This window comes from Rhipicephalus sanguineus, chromosome 2 (assembly GCF_013339695.2).
Source record: "Rhipicephalus sanguineus isolate Rsan-2018 chromosome 2, BIME_Rsan_1.4, whole genome shotgun sequence".
Classification (NCBI taxonomy): Eukaryota; Metazoa; Arthropoda; class Arachnida; order Ixodida; family Ixodidae; genus Rhipicephalus; species Rhipicephalus sanguineus.
In genome coordinates this window covers 135,740,212-135,766,839 of record NC_051177.1, presented here as the reverse complement: position 1 = coordinate 135,766,839, position 26,628 = coordinate 135,740,212, and the positions used below count along the sequence as shown (strand labels likewise).

Below are 26,628 nucleotides of genomic sequence, written 5' to 3'. Positions count from 1 at the left end.
AGGCTCTTACTTTCTCTATGAGAGATTTGATTTTAAGGTAATAAGTAATCTCGGCCTTCGTCGTATTTATCATTTCTTAAATTTGTTATTTGTTTATTTATTTCCTTAGGCATTAGGGCCAATTGTTTTGTGCATTTCTAGGGCGTGTGGCTTCCACGTATACGTCCTCATTAAAGATGAGCAGGTTTTCAACTCTTCTCTGCGTCCTGATTTGCCATCTGCAAGAGAAGGACTTTTCTGAATACATAGAAATTTTGCGTCAGCTACAATGATATTCTGGTCATTTGCTGCTACATATATATAACTTTTGAAAAAATTTGAAGCATTTAGAATTTTAAGCATAAGTAACGGTATAAGTATCATACCAACTGATATGAAAATCAAGAGTCACATGCAGACGTATATTTTGAAAAAAGCATAAGTCCGATCTATAAGCTCGGTAGTCGTGTTTAGCTGCGACGGAAGAGCAGGGTTTACGGTGCTCGGCAGCTCGCCTGAATGACGCGTGTTTGATGATGGCCGCATTTCGATGGAGGCAAAATGCTAGAGGCCCCTGCATTTAGATATATATTCACGGTAAATGATTCCAGCTAGTTGAAATTTCTGAATCCCTCCACTACCATGCACATCTTACCATATCGTGGTTCTGGCACGTAAAACTGCGTAAAATATTATTAAAATTTTTATGTATGTCCTCGCAGGATCTTTGCAGTCAAAAGCCCATAACCTTGGTAATACTTTACAAGTGACCATCGGGCACTCTATCGTGACTGCCAATGATCTGCGCTACTCGGATCAATTGTTGTGCACTGCATGCCTTCTTATTTTCATGACATCGGACAGATACATTTCATTTTTATGAGCTGGCTCGCCAGGTTCTTAAGCTGGGGCAAAGTCTTGCGTCGTAAGCGTAACCACTATCGGCGCAGCTCGCGCGAAAGAGAAGTTTTCTTCTTCATTTTCTTCTAGCGCCTTGAAGATGATATTAACGAAGGCAAAACCACACATAGCATAGCCAACTGCAGCATGCGCACGCTCGCGTGAAAGGGAAGTCTTCCTACGCTTGTTCTTCGAGCGCCTTGATGATGAGACTAACGCAGGCAAAACCACATTTCCTCGATTTCCTCGACCACACGTTCGGCCACAGCTGCAAGGTCTGCGACCGCTTGTGGTTCGACAACAAAATGACCACAATCGCTACTATAACAACGTGTGATGTCTTTATATGACAGTAGAGGAATTGTACGGAGCATTCACGCTTTACCCGATTATCTCCGAGCCAGCTCCTCAATCATCATTCACTGCGTGGATATGGCGTGATTTTTATAAACGTATGATACCGGCTACTATTTATTCCTAGTTGTGATATTCTATGCTGTTTTTCGCTGTCCTGTCATGGGAAACATTGTATAGCGCTTCTTACCCAGCAAAATAGAAGAACTTCACCAACGATTAGTGCGTTTACTAAGGTCAATGCAGCACTTGTCGGCTTCTTGCGAACAGCGCCCATATGGGTGTTCAACGTCTGAGTCCTTGCATTTGGCCATGCAACTTCCGCCCCTTTTTTTGCACCATGCATAGTCCGCTTAGTAGAGAGAAAGACACAACAATTTCGTTACTGTAAAAAATGAAGGTACTGCATGTGTAGAAAATGCATATTGACCACCGGTTATATCACGATCAGTATCATTCGTGTCAATTTCATGATGCCCCCGTTCTATCATTCTGAAACCTCCTAATTTTACCACCCTTGACGCAAGAAATTTGATATCGGCACAACATATGTCGCAATGATTTGGATAGTATAGCTGTTATAATTGAAGAAATGAGTCGGCACAAAACTGGGATCACGCAGACGCGTCACATTTCAGTCTCGAAAGCAGCCTCTTTGTCGGAATAATGCAGGCAGTGCGTCATGCTTCAACTGTCCCGGCAAAGTTAGGGCTTCTCACGTTCCAGATTAGATAGCTTTGACAAGACTTCCTGATTTTCTTGATGCACCGTGAGATGATATACATGCTGCAGAACAAATTTAATCTGGAGCATCACACAGATAGAAACGTTCTCAAGCTGTCATGGTTTATTTTTGCCAGAGCACGCTAAATCGATCTTCTTTATTGCTCTTTAACACTTTCTCCTGCGTTGTCAATCTTTTCATCATTGCTGGTCACGTTAGGAGAAAACACGATTTTGGCGTAATGGAGCTCTAATAATTTTTTAAGGCGACAACAAAAATTGACCATCGGAAATCGACATCAACGCGCGAATTGAGAAACAACGTACGCGACTTCGACATTTGGTGAGGCCTGGCGATAATTCGCGGGACCTGTTGACATATCAAATGACACGACCATATATCGCGAAACCGGCGTCGGCGTCAGGAAGAATAAGCAAACAACTAACCAATAAGTGTTGGTCAAAAGTCACGTTGCAGTCGAGTGAATATTTGTTACATAAACTCAATGTAACAACGCCATCGATGCCGCCACCGTATCACTTCGTCATGACGTCACAGATCATCAGAATTCGCAGGTCATTATGACATCATGCTTGGTGAAAGGCAGGCGTTCACGGAGGCTGTACCAAACCTTGTGTGGTGCAGAAAGCTTGTAATGCCTTCAATCTAGGAGGCAGGGCAAAATATGCTGGCTTCAGAAAGCTTTCGGAGGCGGAGGAGGCAGGATCAAAACGCCGAATGAGAAAAAATGAAGATGGTTTTCTTCTTCCAGTTGTGTTTAGGTGATTGCATAAGGGACTCTACTGGTTCTAAAAATAGTAGTCTAGAGACGGGGGAAGTATAGACGCTGCTTATTTATACCAAGTGCAGATGAAGGCTATATGCACAGACAGCTTCTCGCCCGCTCTGCAGGTCTTTTTTGTTAATGGCGAATTCCAATGGTCGAGCCGGAGCAAGTTTTCTTGCTCCGCGTTCGAGAATCTGCGTTCCACTGGTCGATTCGGAGCAAGTTCGCGTTTTTCACTGGCAGATTCGGAGCAACCCACTCCGGACGGAGCGTTCCGAGTTGCTCCGTCTTGCAGAGGTGGATTTCGCCGGAACTCCGGCAACGCGGTGACGTCATTTCCGGTCAGTCGGGCAACTCGGTTGTCTTCAGCGCGTTTAAGGCGGGGTTAGGGTCTGATCACCTTGTGCACTTCTATACATTCCTAAAATGGCGTTGTTTGACTGCTGGGCGAGCTTCTGGTTTGCTTCTTGCTCTGAGCGATAGCGAGAGCACGGGTTCTGACAGTAGTAGCAGCAGCGATGACGACGAACCGTACGTGCTCTACGAAATTATGTTTAAAGAAATGTTCCCTGACCCATTGTGCGCACGCCCGAAGATTATCGGCTACATCGAAGAAGAGATCTCCATGCGCTCGTCCATATTTGTCAGCGCAACACAAGAAAATGGCACGCCTGCTTTACGCCACTGCGGGGTCGAAATGCGCGCTTTGCAGCGGCGACCCATGGAAACGCACAGAGCGGAAGCAGAAATGATTCCCGAAGCCAATTTACGTGACGTATGCATAAACAACTTCCGGAGCGACCTAACGCGGAGCATTCACGTGTTCCACTGGCAGATTTGGCTTGGTACAATCCGAGTGCTCGCTCCAGGATTTCGGCGGCCGCTCCGGATCTCCCAGTGAAATTCGCCGTAAGTGTTTTCTTTTTTGATCACTCCAAAACATGGACTCCTGGCGTTGAACACATTTTGCTGGTGTCTGGCGAAGCTAAATCATGATGGCTTCTTATGTGAAACACAGACGCATTTTATATAGTGAGCAAATTGAAAATCTGTCAAACTGCGTTGACCTAATTTCATAGTTGATAATGTCGCGTCACATGAGTACTGGTGGCCTTCTGCAATTGAAAAGAACTTTCTGCGATAGACTCACAAGGCCTATTTGTAACCCGAGTAGCTGCCTAGAGCCATTTACGAAGTCAGTCTTTGGGCTGTTCTGTCCCAGCGGACGGCTTGCAAATCTTTCGATGTAATTGAGGTTAAGTGCCAGGAACGTGACCTTTATCAGTTTCGCAAGGGTATTCAGTAGCACATATGCGGTGTGGAAGGCGCAATGGTGTCACGGGGCAATAAATTTTGGCCACAGTAAAAATGGTTCTAGTTATTGAACGAGTTATTGGACAAAGTTCTAGTTATTGGACTACAAACTAGCGACACAAACATGTGTATGCATGGGAGCATCAAAACTGCCTTGAAGATACATGACGTCACGTAACTATTGAATGCAGTTGAATATGGCATTATGCAAATTGCCTCTGGGTGGGACAGCGGCGTATGTGGGCGGAACTAACATTCTTCGGTTTAAACTCACTATAGTTTGTGTTGAACATCAACGGTATTGAAGTGCAGTGCTATGCGTACATTTAAAGAAACCGTATTCTGCTATGACTGCTCTCAGCATTCAAAAGAGGGAATATAAAGCATGCATTTATTTTGATAATATAGCAGGTGCTCCCGCAGGATTCGTCGCAGCGCAAACGAGGCCTATAGCGTGGCGCACTGGTTACTCCGAGGTTTTATGCTAATGCGCGAACCGTCCTGAAACGCCGTTACTCTGCCTTGATATAAAATCACCAAATGTTCCTGAAACGAAGCTATATGCATGGTAAATTGGCAACCTGAATTAGAGCCGATGAGTAGTCATTTATCCACGTTTGAATGTTGCATTCCAGCTTTTGCAATTTGAATGACGCTGTTGTCATCTGCGAGGCAGTAGTGAACTCAATAAATCGCTGAATACTTTCGAAGCTTGCATTATATATGTGGCTATATATAAACAGATTTTAAGTTCAGAGAAAAAAAAGTACACAATTTCCCGCTAAAGGGAACCGTGCGTGGATGCGAAGCAGCACGGTGTAATTTTTTTCTTGCGTTCTCCTCTGGCGTAGAATCAACACTGTCTTCCAGTCTCCGTCCAGCTCCCGCTGCTTGGAACTGCCGGCGTCCGAGGTATTCGTCTCCCGCAAAGTCGCACGATCATGTGCGTCTGCCTCTGCAGTCCATCCCATTGGTGTTGTGGCATTCTTCAGTGAGGGAAGGAGAGCGCGGCCATCGGCCGCTCGTGCCACGTCAAGACGGCGGAGGTATCGCTGCTGCCTACTGTGCGCAGGAGGAAGGAGAGCACGAGCGCCTGCGTCTAGAGCCCCAGAAGCAGAGGCGGCCATCGGACGTCCGTACCACGTCAAGACGCTGGAGGCGTCGCTGCTGCCTACTCGTCGCAGGAGAGAATGAAGCACGCGACAGTGGGAGTGGAGAGGGGGAGAGTGGGGAGAGGGGCAGTGGAGAAGGGAGTGAGTACGCAGTGGGGGAGTGGAGAGGAGGTGTGTGGAGAGGGTTTGCGCGTGCGCAGTAGGGGTGGTCACGCCGCACACCACCACCACCGCCACCGGATTGAATTGCGCCATAGGATGCTTCGCATCTAAAAATTACACCTTCTCCCGCAAAGGGAACTATGAGGCGATGCGAAGCCGGAGCACTTGCTTGATCGCATTCCGTAGGCATTCGTCGCGCATGCTACAGAACTCGGTGAGATCGTTATCGAACCAAAGTCACTCGCACACGTTGCAGCTGTGCCCGAAGCTCCGGTCGAGGAATTCGCGCTGGAAGCGGGCGTCGGAGCCGTCGAATCCCGGGCGTTGAAGTTGTCTAGCGAGGCGTTCTGCACGTCCAGAACAGCAGGAAGCCGAGCCAGAGAGACCGGCGTTGTGGAAAACTTAACAGACGTTTATTTACATCATAGAGGACAGGATCGTCAGAACGGCATCTAGTCCGATCGATCCGTCCCGAGCAGACGCTCTGCTGCTCCTTAAATACGCTTCATTTTGTGGGAACCACGCCCACGGGCTATCGCGAGATAGCGCCACGTGCTGCGCAGAGGCGGTGCGCGTGGCCCAGCTGCGCGGCTTAAAAGGGGCAGCCTGCGCGCCGCCTAGGAGAGACGTGCCTGGGATGCCAGGAAGGACGGATGCTGCCACCCGCGTTGGCCGATTGCTGCTGCCGCCGATCACGGTCGTCGCCTGGTCGTCTCGTGTGCCTGGACCGACACCGCCGTATGCAGCGTAGAGTGAAATAAATTGTTGTTTTTTGCGAGTTGAAGCCTCCGTCTTCCTTGCTTTAACTGCGGATGGGACGCAGAAAGCCCAGTACCTAGAGTTGGCGCCCAACGTGGTTTTTGCTCCCGCCCGCAGGAATAGCACGGTGGACGTAGGTCTGGTCCCTTGTCTCGTTCGTTGAGTCTCGGTGTTGCGCATTCTCGTGTGTGTTCTTTTGTGGCGCAGGTTTTCTTTTTTTCTCTTCATCGCGCAGGCAGACGGAATGCATCTCCGGTCCGGGACGATCTTGCCTACCGGCGGCGAGCAGGATTCTTCACAACAGCAGGCTGACCAGCTGCTGGCACAGCAGCTGAACGCATTTCAGCGTGTCGCTGAGTTGTGCAACGCGGTCATGGACCACATGGGCACACGGGCCGGCGAACAAGGCGCGAAAAAAAGCACAACGGACAGGTAGGAAAGAGACAGGACGGCGCGTCGTCCTGTCTCCTTCCTACGTGTCCGTTGTGGTTTTTTTCGCGCCTTTTAAAGATGAACTTCAGCCAACTCGCCCAACTGTCCCTGCGAAATGGACAGGTATTTCAGAGCGATCGGTGCCTCGGAAGCGCACGTGATGGCTCGAATCCTGCCGTTGGCTTTACGGGATGCCACAGGACGGTGGTGGAGGCTACAAACGCCTTTCACCACTTGGGCAGAATTTGAACAGCGCTTCCGAGAGGAATTTCTGCCCCCTGGGTACGAGCTGCGAGTCCAGCATGAGCTCGAACTAAGAACCCAGCATCCGGACGAAAGTTTGCTCGAGTACGTCCGGACGATGCAGGAACTGCATCGCCGAGCAGCACCGACTGCCTCGGAAAGGGACCAAGTAGCTCGGGTCATTCGACAGAGTCATCCCAGATTCAGGCCATTTCTTTATGGGCGCACATTCGAAACCCTTGAGCACCTCGCACGGGAGGGCCGCGGTGTACAAGACGCCCTGTTAGCTGAGAGCACTTACGTGCCACCGCCAGTGCCGTAATCTGCTCTTGAGCCGTCACTGGCTTGGCGCGCCCCCGTAGCCAGTCCCTCATGTGACCTGACGAGCCCAGGCGCATTCACGGCTATCTCCTCCCGCGCCCTGGACCTCTTCGCACATGAGCAAGGGCGGCGCAGGGCCTCTTTGAATACCGTATCAGGGGTAAGCTGTCCCTGGGAGCAAGTGTCCGCGGAGCAGCGTCATAGTGCAGACCGCTCGCTCCTTACTCGAGCCATACAAGAGCATAGTCGGTCGGACCCCAAGTCCCGATACGCCGGGTTCACAAGTCCTGCGCGAGCCGACTGCGACAGGCGCTCCTGTTATGGGTACTCCGGGAGCCACTCCGCCGAAAGGCGTGACTTCAGTGATAGGTTAACTGACCAACGCAGACATACGCATGTCGTATGCTACCAGTGCGGTCAAACTGGTCATGTGAGGTGGCAATGCTTTGCGCGCCGTAGCGCGAATGCAGGTTCGGGAAACTGCTTCGGAAACTGCAGGTTCGGGACACTAACCACTGGCGGTGTGTCGCAGCCCACGGCCGTAAATGCCAGGAGCGTGGAACGCTCTCCGGAGCGTGTAATGGACGAACATCAAGCCGGTGAGTCAGTCATCGTTCCCTCTGTTTGCCGCGTAACGCAGGCGCAGTCTCCAGAACCAACGATGAAAGTTAAAGCGCTGGACATTACCGTACCTGCTCTTCTTGATACCGGTTCAGGAATCTCGTTAATCGGTGACGTGTTGCTTGAGAAGTGTAAAGCTAAAAAGATGAGGTTTCGTAACTCAAATGTTCAGTTGCGAATGGCATCAAGCCACGTATCAAACGCTGAAGGTTGTGTTCGTTTACGGATAAGCTTTAATGGAAAAACGAAGCGCCAGCGATTTGTTCGTTTGCCTGGTCTATCAGTGTCAATGCTTCTCGGTCGAGATTTTCTTGCAGACGAGGGGCTCACACTCGACTTTCCGGCAAGAGGCTACCGCCTTCACGGACAGTCCGAGACAACACCCTTTGCGGAGAACATAGACTTGGTGCCTGTACCAAGACACGCGGAAGGCGTGGCAGCCATGCACACCACCTTGCCGTCAGCAGTCATGCAGTCCCTCAGCGACTTCACGGGAAGGAACCACCAACGGAAGCAGCTAGAGGCCGTGCTGACACCGTTCTCGGGAATGTTTACGGAACGTCATGGGAAGACCGACGTCCTAGTGCATCGCATCAATACCGGCGACGCCCGGCTATGGCGTTGCAACCCGAGACCGCTGAGCCAGCACAAGCGAGCCGTTCTCAATAAAGCCCTGGACGAAATGATCGACACAGGAGCCGTACGACCCTCGGACAGTCCGTGGGCCTTCCCTGTGGTATTGGCCCCAAAGAAAGATGGTACGGCACGTCTTGGTGTGGACTACCGCAGGCTCAACGCAGTCACGGTGAGAGATTTCTACCCTTTGCCAGCAATATCGAGCATAACTTACGCGCTGGGAAACGCAAAGTTCTTCACCACTATCGACTGTTCTCGTGGGTATCTGCAAATCGAGGTTCACCCTGACGATATCCCGAAAACGGCATTCGCATGTCATAGAGGCTTGTTTGAGTTTGCGCGCATGCACTTTGGTCTTTCCAATAGTCCGAGTTCCTATCAGCGCATGATGGATATGGTTTTGGGTGATGCAAAGTTTAAATATGCACTTTGGTATCTTGATGATGTGACGGTGTTTTCGCGCACGTTTGAAGAGCATCTTGAACACTTGCATACGGTGGTACAGCGCATGTCAGCAGCCGGTCTAACTGTTCATCCCGGAAAACTGCAGCTAGCTACTAACAAAATCAACCTTCTTGGGTTTGTTGTCGACAACGGCGTATTAAAACCGAACCCAGATAAACTGAAGGCAATTGCGGATTACCCCCCATCCCAGAATACTAAGAGCTTGCAAAGGTTTCTCGGAATGATTGCTTTTTATCGTGACTTCATTTCGCAGTGCGCAGACATCTCCCGACCACTAACTCAGTTGCTGAAGAAAGGGGCGAAATGGCTCTGGAGCGGTGAGCAACAAGCAGCTTTCGACACGCTTCTGAAAGCAATCACCAGTAGCGCCTCCCTTCAGCTGCCAGATCTTAACAAACCTTTTGTGTTAGACAGACACCAGTGATTACGGACTTGGCGCAGTACTTTTACAGGAATGCGCAGGTGCTTTGAGGCCTGTTGCTTTCGCAAGCCACACTCTGACCGGTGCGGAACACAACTACTCGGTAACAGAAAAAGAGTGCCTGGCTATCATTTTCGCATTAAATAGGTTTGACAGGTCCTTGGACGGGGCTCAGTTTGTCATTCAGGCTGATCACCAAGCGCTCTCTTGGCTGAAACGATTGCCTAATCCCTCGGGACGATTGGCCCGATGGGCACTTACCATGTCATCGAGTACAAGAAGGGTAGCACTAACACAGTTGCTGACGCTCTTTCACGTGCACCTTTGTCTATTGAACCCCAGGTCGAGCCGGAAAGAGTGTGTGCGGTTACGACACCTGCTGTGACAATGCAGTCACGTTGGGGTACTTTGGTGAGTAAACAGGTGCTCCTTGCAGCACAGCAGGGCGATGGCCTTTGTCGTAAGGTGTCAGAAAAGCTAGCGGCTCGTGATCCAACTGACACCGGAAGCGACGAGGAGAGCGACCGCTACCTGCTCGGAGAAGGAGGCCTCTTGTTCCGGTACTTTCCTCAGGTTGACGATGGTAGTGTGGAGTCACCATTTCGAGTTGCCATTCCTCGCAAACTTCGCAAATTGTTCATAACGTACTACCATGACAGTGCTTTAGCCGGTCACTCTTCAGGGTAGAAGACTTACGAGAAGCTGTGTCGTACGGTATTACGCTACGCGTAATACCGCGTAATACCGATGTATTACGCTACGCGTGTTCCTGTTCAGTGTGTCAAAAGGCGAAACCACGTGGGGGTTTACCGTTAGGAACAATGCAGTCCGTTGAGAGTACATCGCCATGGCAGATCGTTGCATGTGACGTAATGGGCCCGTTTCCCATGAGTCCGCGGCGAAACCAGTATCTGCTTGTTGTGACTGACCATTTCACGAAATGGGTTGAATTGTTTCCTTTGCGCAAGCTCACATCGCGGAAAGTATGGGACTGCCTTCTCGAAACCTTCACGAGGTTCGGATTCCCTGGAATGAAGAATGAAGAAGAGGTGTGTGGATAGGGTATGCGCACTAAGGGCGGTCACGCCGCACACCACCAGCATCATCACCATCACGACCGGATTGAACTCCGCCATAAGATGCTTCGCATCTAAAATAACATCAGGGGCTTCGCGCACGAAAGCCACACCGCAGTGGAGGACTCGGCAAATGCGACCATCTGGTGCTCTTATGGTGGACTGATATCGCACAACGCACGATCCTCTGCCAATGAGGCTTCCCAATGAAGTTTCATTGGGAAGGCTCCATGGCAGGGCTTTTGTTATTCAAAATGGTATTATTTATTGTTTAATAATAAAAATTATACTCAAATGCAGCTTCTGTGCATTTTGGCTAGAAACTTGACGCTATAATGAAATGACAAGGATACTTTGCCTACCTTTGCCTTCAGCTTCTGGCCATTTTTAAATTCCCCACAACGGAAACTCTGACAAGGGCCCTACCTAAAGATAAGGCCGCCGAGGCAGCTAAGTTCTTCGTCGAGAATATCCTACTGCCTCACGGCGGCCCAGAAGTCTTCATCACGACAGTGGACTAACACAAGCGATCTTGAAATACAGACAGACAGCTCTAGCGAAGGACAACTCCCTGCATCCGCAGACGCATGGACTCACAGACATATTGAATAAAACACTCGCCGAGACGTTGGCAATGTACGTCGACATCAAAGACAAGAATTGGGGCGCTGTCTTTCCATATGTAACTTTTGCCTAGCGCCTGGCGGTACAAGAAACCACACAGATGACACATGACACCTTTTAAGCTGGTTTAGGGAAGGGGCGACATAACAACGCTCGATGCCATGGTACACGACATCACAGACGAACAAAACCCCCAGGTCGCCATCTACCTTAGAGCGCGCCGAACAATCCAGGCAAAATGCCCGTCTACGCTTCAAGAGCCAGCAAACAACCGATAGCCGTTGTTACACTTTCGACGGTGCCACGCAGATTACCAGCCCGCGATCGTGCTTGGGTCTGAATGCCAATACGTCGACGTGGACTAAGTGATGAACTTCTGCGGTACTTCGGGCCGTACAAGGTGCTTCGAGGTCTCGGCACTGTAGATTACGAGGTCGTGCGACACGGTTGTAGATACTGCTATATTAGCGGGTATGAAAAATTACACCATCTCCCGCTAAAGGGGATCATGAGGCGATGCCAACCCGGAGCACTTGCACGATCGCGTTCCGTTGGCGTTCGTTGGGCATGCTACCGACCTCGCGTCGTGGAACGCGAAGAGGGACGCTACGCGCGTCGTATCTTCCATCTAGCCTGGCCGTTAATTCTCACAGGGCGAGCGGGGAACGCGGTCGACAGGCGGGCGAGAGGGGGCAGCGTAGAAGAGGAGAGAGAAGGGGAGGGGACGCGCATGCGCACGAGCTCATCGCGGCGTTGCGCAGGAGAGAATTTCGGCATGTCTAGCCCGCGTTTCAGAGGAAGAATGGAAAGGGGGAGTGGAGAGGGGAAGTGAAGAGGGGAAGGTGAGAGGGAAAATGGAGAGGGTGAGTGGAAAGGAATTGTGTGGAGAGGGTATGCGCATGCGCAGTAAGGGTGGTCACGCCGCACACCACCACCACCGGATTGAGATCCGCCTTAAGATACTTCGCATCTAAAACTGAGCCAGAAGCCATTGTGTCGCCATGATAGAATGTTTTTCTACCTCTTCTTCTTGTGTCCTTCTCTGGCTGGCTGTGTTTATTTGCGTTAGTCATGGTTCTGAGGCAAAATCAGTGAATGTTTTTCTTGAACTGAGAGCTGCGCTCTCTGTAGGCGTCCACGAAGATGAAGTTGTCCTTCTGTATCCAAAAAATGAATGCAGGTCATGAAGAATAGACCGTCTTGAGATCTTGAGTCCGTTGGACAGTTGCCCCGTTTCTTGAGAGAAAGCTTCTCGCTGAGCTCTTATTATCCAGAACTTCTCGGTCATATTCAGCTCTTCTGCGGCAATATGCTTCGACGTCGTATCTGGTTCTGGTGCGCTCCGTGTTCTTTCTACAAATCTGGTAACTAACGCTGTAACACGAAGAAGCCTGGTCAAGCTGCTGTACTTCTTGAAATTTGTAACATCTTCAAGTGGTTCTCGTGTGTGTAGAAGTAGCTCTTTCTGTGGAATTTCTTGTTCGTTGTCATTTTGTGGAACGCGAACCAGATTTGGTTCGACCGGCCAATTGGTTTCAGACTGAAGCAACCATTCTAGGCCTTTGCACCAGTTGAGGCTTTCCCGAAGTGCTGCTGCTGATAATCCCCGTGTAAGATAATCAGATGGGTTCTCCTCTCCAGGACAACACCGCCATTGATGTAGGTCGGTACAGTCAGCTATCTCAGCCACTCTGTTTTTCACAATAGAGCTGAGTTCATCTTGCTCAGCACAATCCAGCTCAGCACAATTGTAGTCTGACCACATGAATATTTGAGAACTGTACGGTGTCCCATGACTTCCCTGAGGTGTTTTAGTAGTCTCGCTCCTACAATTGCGCCCATTAGTGCCAACTTTGGCATTGTCAAGAATTTTATGGGTGCCACGCGAGACTTTGTCACGATGATCTTCGTACCACAACGGCCATTGAGGTCCACTGTTCTAAGCTATGCGCATGCTGCATAAGCCCTTGGACGAGCGTCAATAAAGATATGGACTTGCGTCATGGTGATTTCTGCTTTCGGATGACTCGTGACGTAGCGTGGTATCTTAATAAGGCGTAGCTGAGCAACTTCAGACCACCATTCTTTCTTTGCCTTCTCGATTTCCGTAGGTAACTCGGAATCCCACCGTGTCCGTAGCAGCCATAGCTTCTGGAATAGGATTTTCGCAGTTACGGTGAAAGGCGAACGAATACCGAGAGGGTCGGATATTCTCGAAGCTGTTCTTAAGATGGTCCGTTTCGTGTTCTCCTTCCCCGAAAACAGGGACTGCGTGACAGGCTTGGAAGAACATGCCAAATAATCATCTTTGGTGTTCCAGAGCGTACCTAGAACCGCTGCTGAAGTACTGTCAAATCCTTCCAGACACTCTGCGTTATTCGAGGAAACTTCCTGAAGTTGAGTGTCGTTTGTCTTTCTCTTCCACAGGTTCACCCAGCGTCCTCCACGATCGACCTTCCCTGTTGTACACGTCTAAGCCTTCGTCAAAACTGTCGGCTCTTATCAGCAAGTCGTCCGCGTAGAACCTCTCCTTCAGTGTTCGGGCCAGTGTTCTTTGCTTTCTGCCTACGTTGTACACGTGATGATTTATTGTTGCCATCAGCAGGAAGGGCTTGACGTCGATCCAAATGGCACACGTGTCATTCGTCATTCGAGTATGCTCTCGTTTTCACCAAAAGGCCCGTTCTCAAGCCACAGAAACCAAAAAGCATCTCGATCTGGTTCCTGTATTTGAATCTGCACGAAAGCTTTCTCGATGTCGGCGTTGATGGCTATCAAGTAGCATCGAAAACGAAGCAACACTTGAAGCAGATGCGTATTCAGGTTGGTTCCTTTGTCCAAATAGGTTGTTCAGTGGCATGTATCATTTGACAACCGATGATGCGTCGAACACTACTCGCAATTTCGTGGTCAGCAAGTCTTCTCCCACAGCCTCGCGATGCAGCATATAGTACACAGTATTATCAGTGTTTCTTTCCGGCACCACTTCAGCATGTCCAATTTGCAAGTACTGACGTATTTTCGTATCACATTTCTCTGTTAGGCCACCATGCTGAAAGAGTCTTTTAAGAGTAAAGCCTTCTCGAAGTAAAGTCTTTTAAGAGTAAGAGTAAATAAAGAGTAAAGCCAGTTGATTGTCTGTCACGATTGTCGCCTAGATGTTTGCGATCGTCTTTCCATGGTAGTGGCACCGGGTACCGTCCGCCAGACTTTAACTGTAGAAGGTTCCTCTCGGAGGCATTCGCTGGAGTCTGTAATGCCCATGGACTCGAGTCGCCAGAAGGACTGTTGGACTTCTGCTGTCGATTCCTCTTCTGCTGCATGACATACAAGACCCTGACAAGGAGATCAGCTCCACAGTCCAAAATAGTCTTGTGACTAATAGGTGTCTGTACTATCCAACCAATTATTGTATCCATTTCTACAAGACCTAGACGTCAGGACTTCCGAAAAATTCACCGGTGTTAACTTGCCACATGTAGTCCGCACCTATTAGCAAATCGATTCCTGTCTGGTGCGTCGTTAGGCCAGTAGTCGTTCGCGAGCAACTTTCTTTATCCTCTTGATTGTTGAAATAATGTGGTGTTACGGAATCTCAGTAGTGCCGCTCCCGGCGTGAAGTGGTCCGTCGTGTGCGCCTGAAGTCGTTTTATACGCGTTATGCGAACCTGAGGACTCTACATTTTCTTTATTGATTACTTTTCTTGCTTTGCGTGTGCATATGTTTTGCTTCGATGTTCTGCTTTAAGCATCGGGACGATGCTCTTTCAGAATGCGCAATCCCATGCGCGCTCTTTTGTCTGTTTTCATGCAACAGAGCCGTTACTTGTGTAACCACTCCTTGTGAGCGCCACGCCAGAGGGTCAAGGATCATTCCCGATCATTGTAGATTGTTCTGATAAGCTTGAACGCACAACGCGAACAGTGCAGTTTATTCTGAACTAGCGCCTCCGCCAACAACACGGCTGGAACCGTCGATGTCACATGTATAAATGCCGGCATGCTTTACAGTTTACCAGATTACCGCCGACAAACGATTGTGCTTGTGGCTATCGTTGCTCCGAGTGTATAACATTTTCTTTGTGGGCACAAGTCCCACTAATAAATTGCTTCATATTTACCTTCTTGAGTTCCGCTTGTTTCACCGTCAAAACCACGTGACACTATTTTACGTGTTTTCTGCTAGCACATGTTCGAGATCCGTGAAAACGTACCTTGCGGTTGCACTGTCTTGAGTAGCACTGACAATTAGCGAGTGGGTACAGACGCATGGCTTCAGAACGGCGCAACAAGGAAGACGAAAAGACGAAAGATCATTTGTGGGTGCTTGTGTTCGTGTGATCTTTCGTCTTTTCGTCTTCCTTGTTTCGCCGTTCTGAAGCCATGCACTAATACTTGTTGCGACCACCCATTACGTTCAGCGGAATACCGTAAATAATATATATTTGGTGCTTCTTACGAGGCAATGCAATCTTTCAGCAAGTCAATGTTAGAACAAAACAGTGGGTCTCTTCAGCTTCCTTTGAGATCCTGTACTCACATGCCTTAAACAAGGGGCAAGTTGTCAACAGCGTTGGCACCAAAATGTTGCGTAGTACGAGGCAAGGCTAAAAAAACAACAAAAGAAGTGAACTTAGAGGGTTGTGAGAAAAAATCTAGCTGCCGGTTGGAATTCGCACTGCTTTAATAACCATCGGGTATGCCGACTGCTGAATAATTCGAGGCAATATTCATTCTATATTTAGTAAGGCCGATTTGAAATCCTGGCATTCTTACGCTGCAAAAACGACAATATGGCACCGCCCGCCGGCTCGGGCACTAGCCAATGACTACATCCTGAGACATTCTCTTAGTGAACATATCTTTAACCATCGTTTGCTCTAAATTAATCTATATATCTGAAAGCTGGACAGTACAACAATAATGTGGCATTTTTTAGCTCGCAGTACTGCTCATAGGCCAAAAGCCGGCTTCTTTCCAACAAACAACGCTGCAGCTCGGGAAGGTCGGTCATATCGCAATGCATGCTTTGCGGATTCGAATATCGCCTGTAGTGAATACCACACAAACCGAATCTGGTTGCTCGTGGCCCCCGCATTTGTCCTCCACGCGTCGTTAGACAGTTTCAGAGGCCTCGGTTCGCACTTTTTTATGAGGTTTGTAGGCACATGACGGCAGCTGTCACTCGATTCGCTCTTGCCGTCAGGCCGTGGCCACCGAAAAAAACATGACGCGTCCCTCGTCACTACCGCCTCGCACGGGCAGGATACCCACTCGGTTGTGTGTACAGTTGTAGGGTTGTGTGTGTGAGGGCATTACGGCGCCATAGTCAAAGCAGCATGGTGCTGCGAGCCCTGGTCAACTAAGAAAACGGACCTCGCTGTGTCGCCATGTTTTTTCGATAACAGAAATTTTTATTGGCTGACTACAATGACACGAGCTGTAGAGCTGAGGAAAACGTGCGCTGGGAAACCGAAATTTTGCCTCAATCAGCCTGGACGATGAAAGTATTTAGGGTATGCTATTGAACGGACGACCAGGATTTTGAATGCATGTGTTGTTAAAAAATTTCGTAAACCGTTTCAGGGCCCCTTTAGGTTGCTATTTACTAAAATAGTAGTTATCATGAAATGAAGGTCAAGTCGAAGAATATGTAGGTAATTTCTGTTGAACGTTTTCTTTGCAACGATTTCAACACGTAACACGTAAAAGCGTACGATTTAAAGCAATTATGCAAGCCTGGTTCAGTCGGTCCCTAATAGGCAACGCGGTCTTCAAGGCAATACTGCTAAAGAGATTACTCACGATAATTGCAACAGTTCTTCCAACCTGTGCAGCCAGAGAAAGGCAATGTTTTATTCGCTGGACACTCTGTGAAAGTGAGGCATATATAGCCGCGTCCTTCGCAAGTGCTATCCTTTTTGTAGGCTGCAAACAAAATGCAAACATATCTATTGAGTTGATCCAACAGTCTTATGTGCAACAACATTGTCAGTCCATATTGTAAGGTATTGCCGTGCGAAGCTAGACCTAGCGTCAACGTAAAAGCGAGGACCAGCGCTTTCTTCTGTATAAAGCTTCATTGAATGCTAGAGCAGGTCATTCAGAAAAACAGTAAGCAATGCTAATCTCAACATTACAAAGATATTCTCTCGTCGGCCACCATTCGTGCGGACGTTGTGTACAAATGCTAAACCTCTTATGATCCTATGGATACCTTAATTTTATCGTTTCTACGGGATCACTCAAAGGATGCTTCACCGTATTTTACTGTGAAGAGTGATATTTCACATGTGCCCAACAGGAACCTTATCTTGGAAGAAACCCGGCATGCGACCGGGGCAAGTGCAGCGCCGAAACCAGCGCTACACCCACTGCCCCGACGATCTTGTTCATGTCCCTGCCCTTTTGCTCCATTCGCTCATAAAATTACTTATAAATTTATTATGTTACAGCGATCGCGGCTACATACTGCTGACAGACATTCTAGAAATGTGGCATGTTGTTCCCCCAATCCCTATAAGACTTAGTGGTTTCCAATTCGAGGCATTTCTAGGGGCACTAATGATACAATTACTATACACCTGAACCCATCAATAACGAAATCCCTCACGAACAAAATTTTCGCAGCAACGAAGAATTCTGGCGTCCCCGGCGAACGTCAGTTGAGTTCAATGCATTTGCCCCCTCTCGACAGCGAACAGACTTTTAAAAGCTCTCCCGTAATAGTAAAAATTCCAGGTAGTCATCCGCAACATTTTTTTTTCAACCCATGAGATAGTTGGGAACCCGTAAGTCCGGAAATCGCAGCACCACCCATTCGACAAGTCGGGCACATACGTTTACGCAAACAAGCATCGGTGCGACAATTGCGGTTTACACTCTGTCGGATGATGGTGATAACTGGATCGTGATGATTCCGCGTCGGCATCCTTGCCGGAGGCAGAAGCGAATGTTTCTCTTGCAAGCATCGACGACCTGCAGCTACTAGCTGAAGCATGGGACCGGCATCGCCGTGTCGATGGAGTGATTACGAGACGTTCTTTAGCTCCACGACGTTTATGTGCTGACGCCCACCTGGTCGTGCTCGAAGAGTTCAGGGACGACGCTGTAGCGGGCGTTGATGCCGGTGACCGCGATAATTTTTATTTGTGTGCGCATACCAATTGGTATGCAGCGGCGCACGGCGCATACGCGGCCAACATGCCTCGCGTTATCACCGGCGTGCCGCGGGAGATAACCAGCCACGCCCCCTTGGTGTTGGCGTTTTCGAAGCCTGATTTTCTTGGAAAATAAACTAGTTCTTGCCCAGACTTCAAGGAGTGTAGGACTTTGTAGCGTACTCGCCCCAAGGAGGAGCGAAAAGCAGTCTGCTTTTCGCTCAGCAGTCTGCTGAGGCGTTATTTATTCTCCACCAGGTGACATGGCTCGGTAAGTGCGCGGACTCGGCGAGGGTATATTTGGGCGAAGCTCTCAGGTATAAAGAAAGATACGTGACTTGCATCTGCGTGTCCAACGTGCTCTCTGTCCGATTGTTTAGCGTGCGGTGGCGTGCGACGATCAATGTCGCAAGCAGCAAGGCGTTAGAAAAAATTGTATGGAGTTGCATTCAACGTGAAAGCTGTAGGAAATGCGGTGTAATTATACGCTTGCCCTTCAGCGATGCTCGCGTTCACGGGCAGGCGCGGGGTGGCGTTAAAATTGTGCAGCCAGTTCGGCGTCGATGGTGTGAAAGGAAACCTTCATTTGTATTGGAGTGGCATTCTCACTCCCACTCGTTTCCTTCCTCCCAACGCTCAGACCTCTTATAGTCACTCTCACTTCCTTTTTCCCCTTGCTATACTGTACCACACATGGATATGGGAAAGAAGATGACTTTTAAGGGCTCGTTTTGATTTGTTCTCATTCACACATGGATGTGCTATTCTTTACCCTACCCTCCTCCTTTCTCTCCGCCCCGTCACATCGCTCCTCCTTACCCGCTTCACTTCCCTTCCCCTCTTCCTATACTGTAGCGCACATGGCAATGCTTTGCTTAACCTTCTCCTCCTTCTTCCCTTCCACAGCTTCACATCTCTCCTCCCCAGCTTCACTTTCCTTTTCCACCCACTTTCTCTGCTCTACTGTACAAGGCGATGATATACTTAACCCTCCCCCGATCGTGTTTCCTCCTCCTCAACCTCACTTCCCTTTCACATCGCCGTGCTATGAATGAACTGAAGAAGGGGGACTATAAGGGCTTGTTTTTTCTCTGCTAGACACAAAATTATTTAGGAATAACAGAGCAGAATGCCAAGGACAGCATTGGGATTGTTCTGCCTACATGTAGAAAAATTGTCTTCCCCACTCGTTGTCATGGCTACTAGTGGCGCTAACACTTCTAGGTTTAAATGCACATATATGCCCCATAGAATGGACGCGAGGATGACCTCCGCCGTAGCTCAGTGGTAGAGCGTCGCGCACGTTATTAGGTCACTGGTTCGGCCCCTGCCAGCGACAAGTTCTCTTTTCGTCAATTTTACGTTTTCCGCATTTACATCATAATTAGTACAAATAACATTCCCTATATTTTCCTTGGCTTTCTTCTCGTTAGCTCTTGTATAGACATCGCTAAGCTATACATGGTTTTGCCTGCGTCACACGATACATGGCTGTGCTATGAGTTACGCTCTCCCACTCCTATGTTCCCTCCTTCACACTCTCACATCCCTCCTCCTCACCCCCACTTCTCTCACCCCCCGGCCCTTGCTATACTTTACTATGCATGGCTATGCTATTACATGCTTGTGCTATACATCGTTTTTCCTGCGTAATGCCACACATGGCTATAATATGTTTACCCTCGCCCCTCGTTCTTTCCCTACTCCTCCACTTCGCTTGTCTTTCCCGAACCTTTACTATACCATACTATGCATGGCTTTGCTATGCATGGTTTTGCCTGCGTGACACCATACATATGTACGCTCTGATTTGCCCTCTTCTATCCATCTCCCCCCCCCTCCTCACCCTCACATTGCCCCCTTGCTATACTGTGTTGTACATGGCTATGCCAACACGGCTACGCTATACATGCTTTTGCCTTCGTGACGCCATATGACACGACGCAACGACACCGTACAATGTCAGCATACGACAGCCCGTGCCCCTAGAGTGCTGTGAAATTAAAACGCACTTTCACCAAAAACAGCTCGGACAGCAATGTCGCAACGCACGAAGTTCGCTAGATGGCGTTGTAACGCTACTCAATACATTCGTTGAGCGCTACTCAATTCATTTTTGTCCAGTCGCTAGACGCAACCACTGCCAAGAGAGTCGGCAGGGAGCGTTTTTTATTCAGCTTGGAAGGAGAGAGTATCTGCCGATCAGTAGGTTTTTTTTTTCGGCATATTATTGAGCTATTTGGCGCTTGCCCACCATTTTGACGTCGTAAGTTTTCGCAATTTTGTGACACGCCGTGATATACAAGTGTTTCTAGCGTAGACAGAAGACATATGGCTAGTGGAGCATGACTAATGACGACGAAGAGGCAGTATATAATAATATAATCTGTAACGACCCAACTTATTCTTCAAAGCAATCATTACACGATGGAGCGCCTTGGTATTTATGTTGCATGATCGGACACACAAGCGCCGTGGCCACAGCCAATATGATTTCACCCTATTAGGGAGAGCCAGCGAGCAATAGGGAACACGGTGTACTTCTACATTATTCCACTCTTGGACTGCGTAAACGAAATGCCGCGCAAAATCATGCCACCAGGTTTCATCACTACTTTCAGTTGGTGCACCGTCTTGGTGTAACTACTACAGCAGTTCAAATCAGAATGTATTTCACTATACATGTTTGAATATGTCACCTTTAATTTGCCGGGAACATATTGGGCTCTCCTTATGTGCAAATAATAACATTTGAAGATAAAGTGCGCAAATAAAACGTGGAGCAAGAAAGAAGGATGAAGACACGAGCGCTCGTGTCGTCGCCTCTTCTTCTATGTACCCCGCTTTTATGCGTGTTTTTCCTGCAAATGATGCACCAACTCGCCTAACAGTCCATTCTCGTGTAAATACCGCAGACTAATCGCGGTACTTTTATATAACTACACCATACCAATTCCCGGCCTTGTAAAGAATAAATAAATAGGGAACGAAGTGCATTTAGTTTCAAAATTCGCGCATAAGTAAGCACTTAAATACCAGGAAAGTCATTACGGAACTCATTAGGCAGGAAAACCATTTTCCGTCTGTTATCAGTGCCCATTAGGCAAGTATCTTGGCTTTACCACAAATTACAACTTCCCTAAGGATATAGAAAGGCGAGAAAGGTGTCGTGAGGTCAGCCGCAGGCAGATAATGTTGCCAGATAATATGGTCAGAATTGCAATTTGTGCAAATATAAGTTAGCAATACTAGACTACGAGCTTTCATCTAAACTTCTTCGCAATAAAAAGAAAATTGCCACACTTACCATACTGTACGTGAACAAAGCTTAGGAAGAACAACGTCGTCAAATACGCCATTACAGTGCCGGCACCCTACACTTCTGAACTACTGTAGCAGGCCTCTAGACATGAAGCACAAGAAAAATGAACACGTTGTTACTTCTTGCACGTAACTCTGTATGCTCTGACAAACAAATGTATGTTTTGCGCGTTATTTGAGCAGCTTTCAGTTACAGAGGCTAGTAATTACTGCGTTTGCCGCTGATGAGGTGCGCACTCTAAGCCTTAAATTTTCAAAAGGATCATACACAACGTTCAAATATTTTACTTTAGTAATTGTTTTTTTTTTCGGATTTTTCCCTTTAGCCGAGGTAATATTGCTAGAATGTACATGTTGGAGCAAAGAAAAAAACCTTGGGGAAAATGGGCCAATGGTATGCCGGGTGAAAGTCGATCACTTTTTACGTTTCCAGAAGTAACTTTCGGTTGAGAACGTTTGGCACCACGCCCTTGCTTAGATTTGCAAGATATTTCTGAATTTAACTTCGTGGTTCAGAAACACACTTTTATTTCTTCGCATACCCATCGAGCTGCTTGTTTTTATCCTTACGAAGAAGGGTTACTAGCTGAAAGACCTTTCATTTTGAAAGTGTTAAAATGAGACCATTAACTGTTTGCATGGTTAACATGGCGACACAACAGATTTTGCGTGGCGGACAGAGGCTGTATGGAGGGTATTTGAAGCTTTGTTCTACGGTAAGCCAAGTAATTCCTGCAATAAGCGCAGATGCCCCTATGCCAAGTAAGCAGTTGCCTTTGTGTCAAGAGTTTCGACAAATCAGTTTCAGTAACACTTTCGCTGATAGTCAGCAAATAAACAGAGCGAACTCAAACTGAAATAAAAAAGACGGGTAGCGATCAAGGAGGGCTCGATACAGAATAGAAAAGGAGGGATGGGTACGCATCTTTTTATGTGTTTCAGTAATCATGCACAAACTAGCCCAACAAAACGTTTTACTAAACTCCTACTTACTCCCAAATTGTATTTTCTGAAGAGCGCTGCCCGACTCCTTGCTCACGAAAGATATATTGCACCGGGGAACATAGAGCCTGAAACTCACCAAAAACTTTGAGGAGGCTTGAGCTCTACTTCAAGAGTAGAACGTTTGATAGCGTCATCGGGCACCGTGCGCGTCGCCTTCTTAATTTCTAGCCTGGCTTCGGTCATCTGTGCATTCCTCAACCATGCGTGAGAAAATGGACGACTGTGCACTTAACATTGGTCGTTTCAAACTATTTTCGAATACCGACTGCATGTACTGTAGTTAAGTGCCCACTACGCCGTAATTCTCCATTTTGCGAGTCAGCGAAGGGCCAAAAACGCGTCCGTAAGGCAACACGCGAACCTGAGCAGCAGCTCATTTTGCCGACACCGACGCCGGCGCCGACACCGGAATTTCTGCGGAACGAGTTCTTTAACGCTATCGCGTTAAAACCCGGCTCAACCAGGTCTCACTCAAAACCAATCCGAGAAGAATTACAGTCAGTCAGACACACTCAGGCTCAGATTCACTAGTCAATCTGACTCAAAGTGAGCCTGAGTGCATCCACTGGTGCAGTATGCCGACCTATGACCGCAAGGGAATCTTATCCCGATTACAAAAGCTATATTAGCAGACTAGCTTTTTTTCGTGAAAAGCAGTAAATAAGATCAATGAAACTTTTATGAAGATTCGAGAACTAACATTCTGTCAGAAATGGAAACCGTTGGTTCAGCCAAAAATGACTAAGTGCGGTTTTTGTTGCCCTTATTTCTGTTTCTATAAAACAATCAAAATACTATTGAGGCAGGGAACGTATTTTTTACACGTGCAAGGGCTGAGTTTAAAGATTGTAGCGAATTGTGACGAAAGTACTGAGCCAGCTGGTCTTATATTACAGGTTCAAATTAATAACGAAATAGTTGCTAATAACTTTCCATGTAATAATAATCATTATCATTGATGCATTTTTCTGGACATCACAACTGATAAACTGCGAAAACTTCAAAAGAGCGCTGCCTAATATCCGCTCAGTGTATCGCGATATCTCACCTGTAATATAAAGACTTTGTATATATTTCCAATCCAAGTGTACCAGGGCAAAAGAAATACGCTCGATTTTTAGCAGCTTTCCGAACAGATTATATACTGCTCCGCAGTCGCGCCGAGCGTTTGTTCTCGAAACACATGTCGAAGCACCTATTTCTTTTAAGCCAGCCTTTTCATGATATAACGACGTATATTTATGCCATTTTTTCACTGGCCTGCTATTGTAGATGAAGTTTTCGCGTTGTCACCAGCTGTATAAACCAGGCAAGCCGTGCCCTAACATTAGCGCGCGGCTTGCGCAAGGTAGCGGCTACGCGTGCCACGGAGTAGTTACATAAAAATAACAAATAAAGCGCGCGTGGCATACCAATGTTTAGGTGCCTATATTAGTGGCTGAAGTTGGTCAGCACTATATTTGCTTTGCCATCATGCCGCTTGGCTATGCCTCTTGCGAAGAAAATCTGGCAGTTAAGAAGCAGGTGCTGATCGCCCTCGATGAGGCCTTCAAGGTCTGCCGGTTCTTCTATGCCGATGGAAATGATGACGCTGTAGAGAGGCTGAACCATGTCGTGCTCGTCCATCACATTCAATACGGGGTTCCCTGGCATCGTGTGGGGCGGCAGCACTTTTTCAGAGGTTGGTGCTATTCTGTGACCTCAAATCCATGACGGCGCCGCGGTGACTTAGGAAGTCCATCCCAAGTATCACATCCCTGACGCAATGTTGTAAAAAAACACAAAGCTCGCAGGATAAGTGCGGTTATTGATGTTGGCTCTTGCGGTGCAGACTCCAGCAGGAGGTAATTCGAAGCCAGCCGGCGTATTTCGGGGCCTTGCCAAGCAGTCCTACCTTTCTGCGACATTGTGGCGAGCGGTCCGCTGACGACAGAATAGTCAGCTCCAGTGTCGACGAGAGCGGTGACGTCGCGGCCGTCGAATTGTACGTCGAGGTCGCTAGTCCGTCATCTCCATCTCGCGCTGCGGTTAGGTCGCGGCGTAGAGTCACGACTAGGTCGGCTTGTCCCGCTGCTTCTACGTCGCGTTGACAGGTCTTCTTCAAGCCCGGAGGTTTTGTCGTCAGGGCTCAGTCTGCTTTGCGCCGTGTTCTTAAGATGCCGTCGCGACGTCGTCGTCGGCGCCGAAGGATTTTCGGTATTTCGTCGTGCAGAACCGCACGTCGATCGGTTGTTGCCCTTAAATTTTGGGATACGGGCTAGGTGACGGGCCCTCCCGTTGTGGCAGTGTATAGTAGGCATTCGGGAGGGACGTAGCGGCCTGACTACGGCGATCGGGAAGGTTCTCGGGGGGTCCAATGCGCTCCGACGAAATAGTCGGCGATGTCACATGGTCGTTCACACTGCTGTGGACGCGCCGCGTCGATGGCGAACCCAAGCAGTCCCATCTGTCGGTACTGGCAGCGGCGGTAAGTGTGGCCAGCTTCTCCGCAATGGTAGCAGAGGGGGTGGTAGTCGGGGGCGCTCCAAACGTCGGTCTTAATTGGGGTGTAGCCCGGGCCGAAAGGTAGGCGGCATGGCGTCGGTGATTGCAGCGGTGGCTAGCGACGGTACTACGGCTGTGCGGCGTCTTGAAGTGGGCAAGAAAGGGGGGGGGGTGCGTCGGGCTGCAGTAGCGTAGCTCAAGGCTTGCGGCTGAGGCCAAATGACTGCTGTCACTTGGGGTCCCCATAGGACTCTCGGAAAGGGGCAGCAGTCACTAGGAGACCCCAAGTGACTGCTGAAGTTCTTCACGAACGATTTTGGCTATCGAATCAACGTGACGTTGCGATCTAGGGAACATCTGCTGCAGCTCCTCACGCCCGACCGCTCTGATGGTCTCGTGCAGGTCGTTGATTCCCAGCGCTTGAACATCGCCGTTGCTGGAAGTGGGCATGCGGCAGTTATATTGCCTAATGCGGATTTCTAGTGCCTTTTCGATAGTTATGGCCTCCGAAACGAATTCCCAGACCGTCATCGGCGGGTTGCGCACAAGTCAGGCGAAAAGTTCTTCCTAACCTCCTTGCATCAGGTAGCGTACCTTTCTTTCTTTGGACAGGGGGGGGGGGTCAGCGTGGCGAAATAAGCGAGTCATTTGTTCGGTTACATCCCTATGTTCTCGTTGGAAAGCTGTCACTGGTCTCCAGAAGCGTTTCAGCCCTTTCTATCCGCAGGACGTTCGTGCAGGTGTTCAGAAAACCAGTATGGAATAGGTCCCATGATGTCAGCGTGGACTCTCGACTCTAGAATGAGGTCCTTGTGCCATCTTCAAGGGTGAAGTAGACGTGGCGTAGCTTCTCGTCACAGTACTAATTGTTGAACGTGGAGACCCGGTCATATGCCTCCAGCCAGCTTTCTGGATCCTCGCATGGTGATCCCATATGTGTCCCATATATAGTCCAAATTGATAACATTCCTCCGCGCATTGTATGATCTACCGCGGGTAAAAGCGCGCAAGTGGGGTGACGAGTGCAGCTGAAACATGGATCAGACTTGCCCGCCCGTCTCCGTCGCTTGGAGGGCGTATGTAATGACATGACCCTGGTCAGGAAGCCTGTCGTCGAAGCAGAGATGAAACGCCCTGCTCGTAAAGACGTGAGGGGGGGGGGTTGCTCGAGTAGCAACTTTGAACTTTGATTCGAAGGGCACGGTCGCAATCGCTGGTGCGCGCGCAATCTCCGCAGCCATCAGCGGGCGGCTCGCATATCCTCCTTCGTGCCGCGCCCTCAACGCATAGAGACTGTGCGGAAAGAGCATCTCTCCCTGGCGCGGCCGTGTTTTCTTACACCAGCGTTTTGTAGAGTTAGCCGAGATAGGATCCAAAAGAGAGCTGTGTTACGACCGTCCCCAGCATTGGGGTTCTTTCAACGTTTGCGAACTCGTCAAGGAGATCGTCGACGCATTCCAGGGGTAGCATGCACTTGAGACGGCCTCGCAGCCAAGCGAGAACAAAGGTCAACAGACCGGTCCTGCGCGGAGAGGACCGAGTAGTCGTCGACCCCTCCCCCATCTCTCCATTCAGGCTCTTTCCCCTCGCCGTGAGAATTCTAGGATCCGCCGTGCAAGGTCTTGGTGCTATGAGTTCGTGACCATATTTGGGCATCGTTTTAGGTTTCGTGACCATATTTGGTCATCGTGTTATTTGTGCCCTCTCCATGTGTGGTGTCTTTCCCCT

The 26,628-nt window shown here is 48.8% G+C and overlaps 1 long non-coding RNA gene across 2 annotated transcripts; it reads right to left on the bottom strand.

Annotated features, from left to right (window-relative positions):
* On the bottom strand, positions 1-23,565 carry LOC119383689 (uncharacterized). 2 transcript variants are annotated; one of them, XR_005181710.2, is made up of 6 exons: positions 23,465-23,565; positions 21,398-21,493; positions 16,736-16,858; positions 15,471-15,537; positions 1,424-1,585; positions 1-218 (listed from the first exon to the last, which is right to left on the bottom strand). It is a non-coding gene; the product is annotated as an uncharacterized LOC119383689 (long non-coding RNA). The 2 variants fall into 2 exon arrangements; XR_005181709.2 differs by lacking the exon at positions 15,471-15,537 and having other exon boundaries at positions 17-218.
* Positions 23,566-26,628: the final 3,063 nt, after the last annotated feature.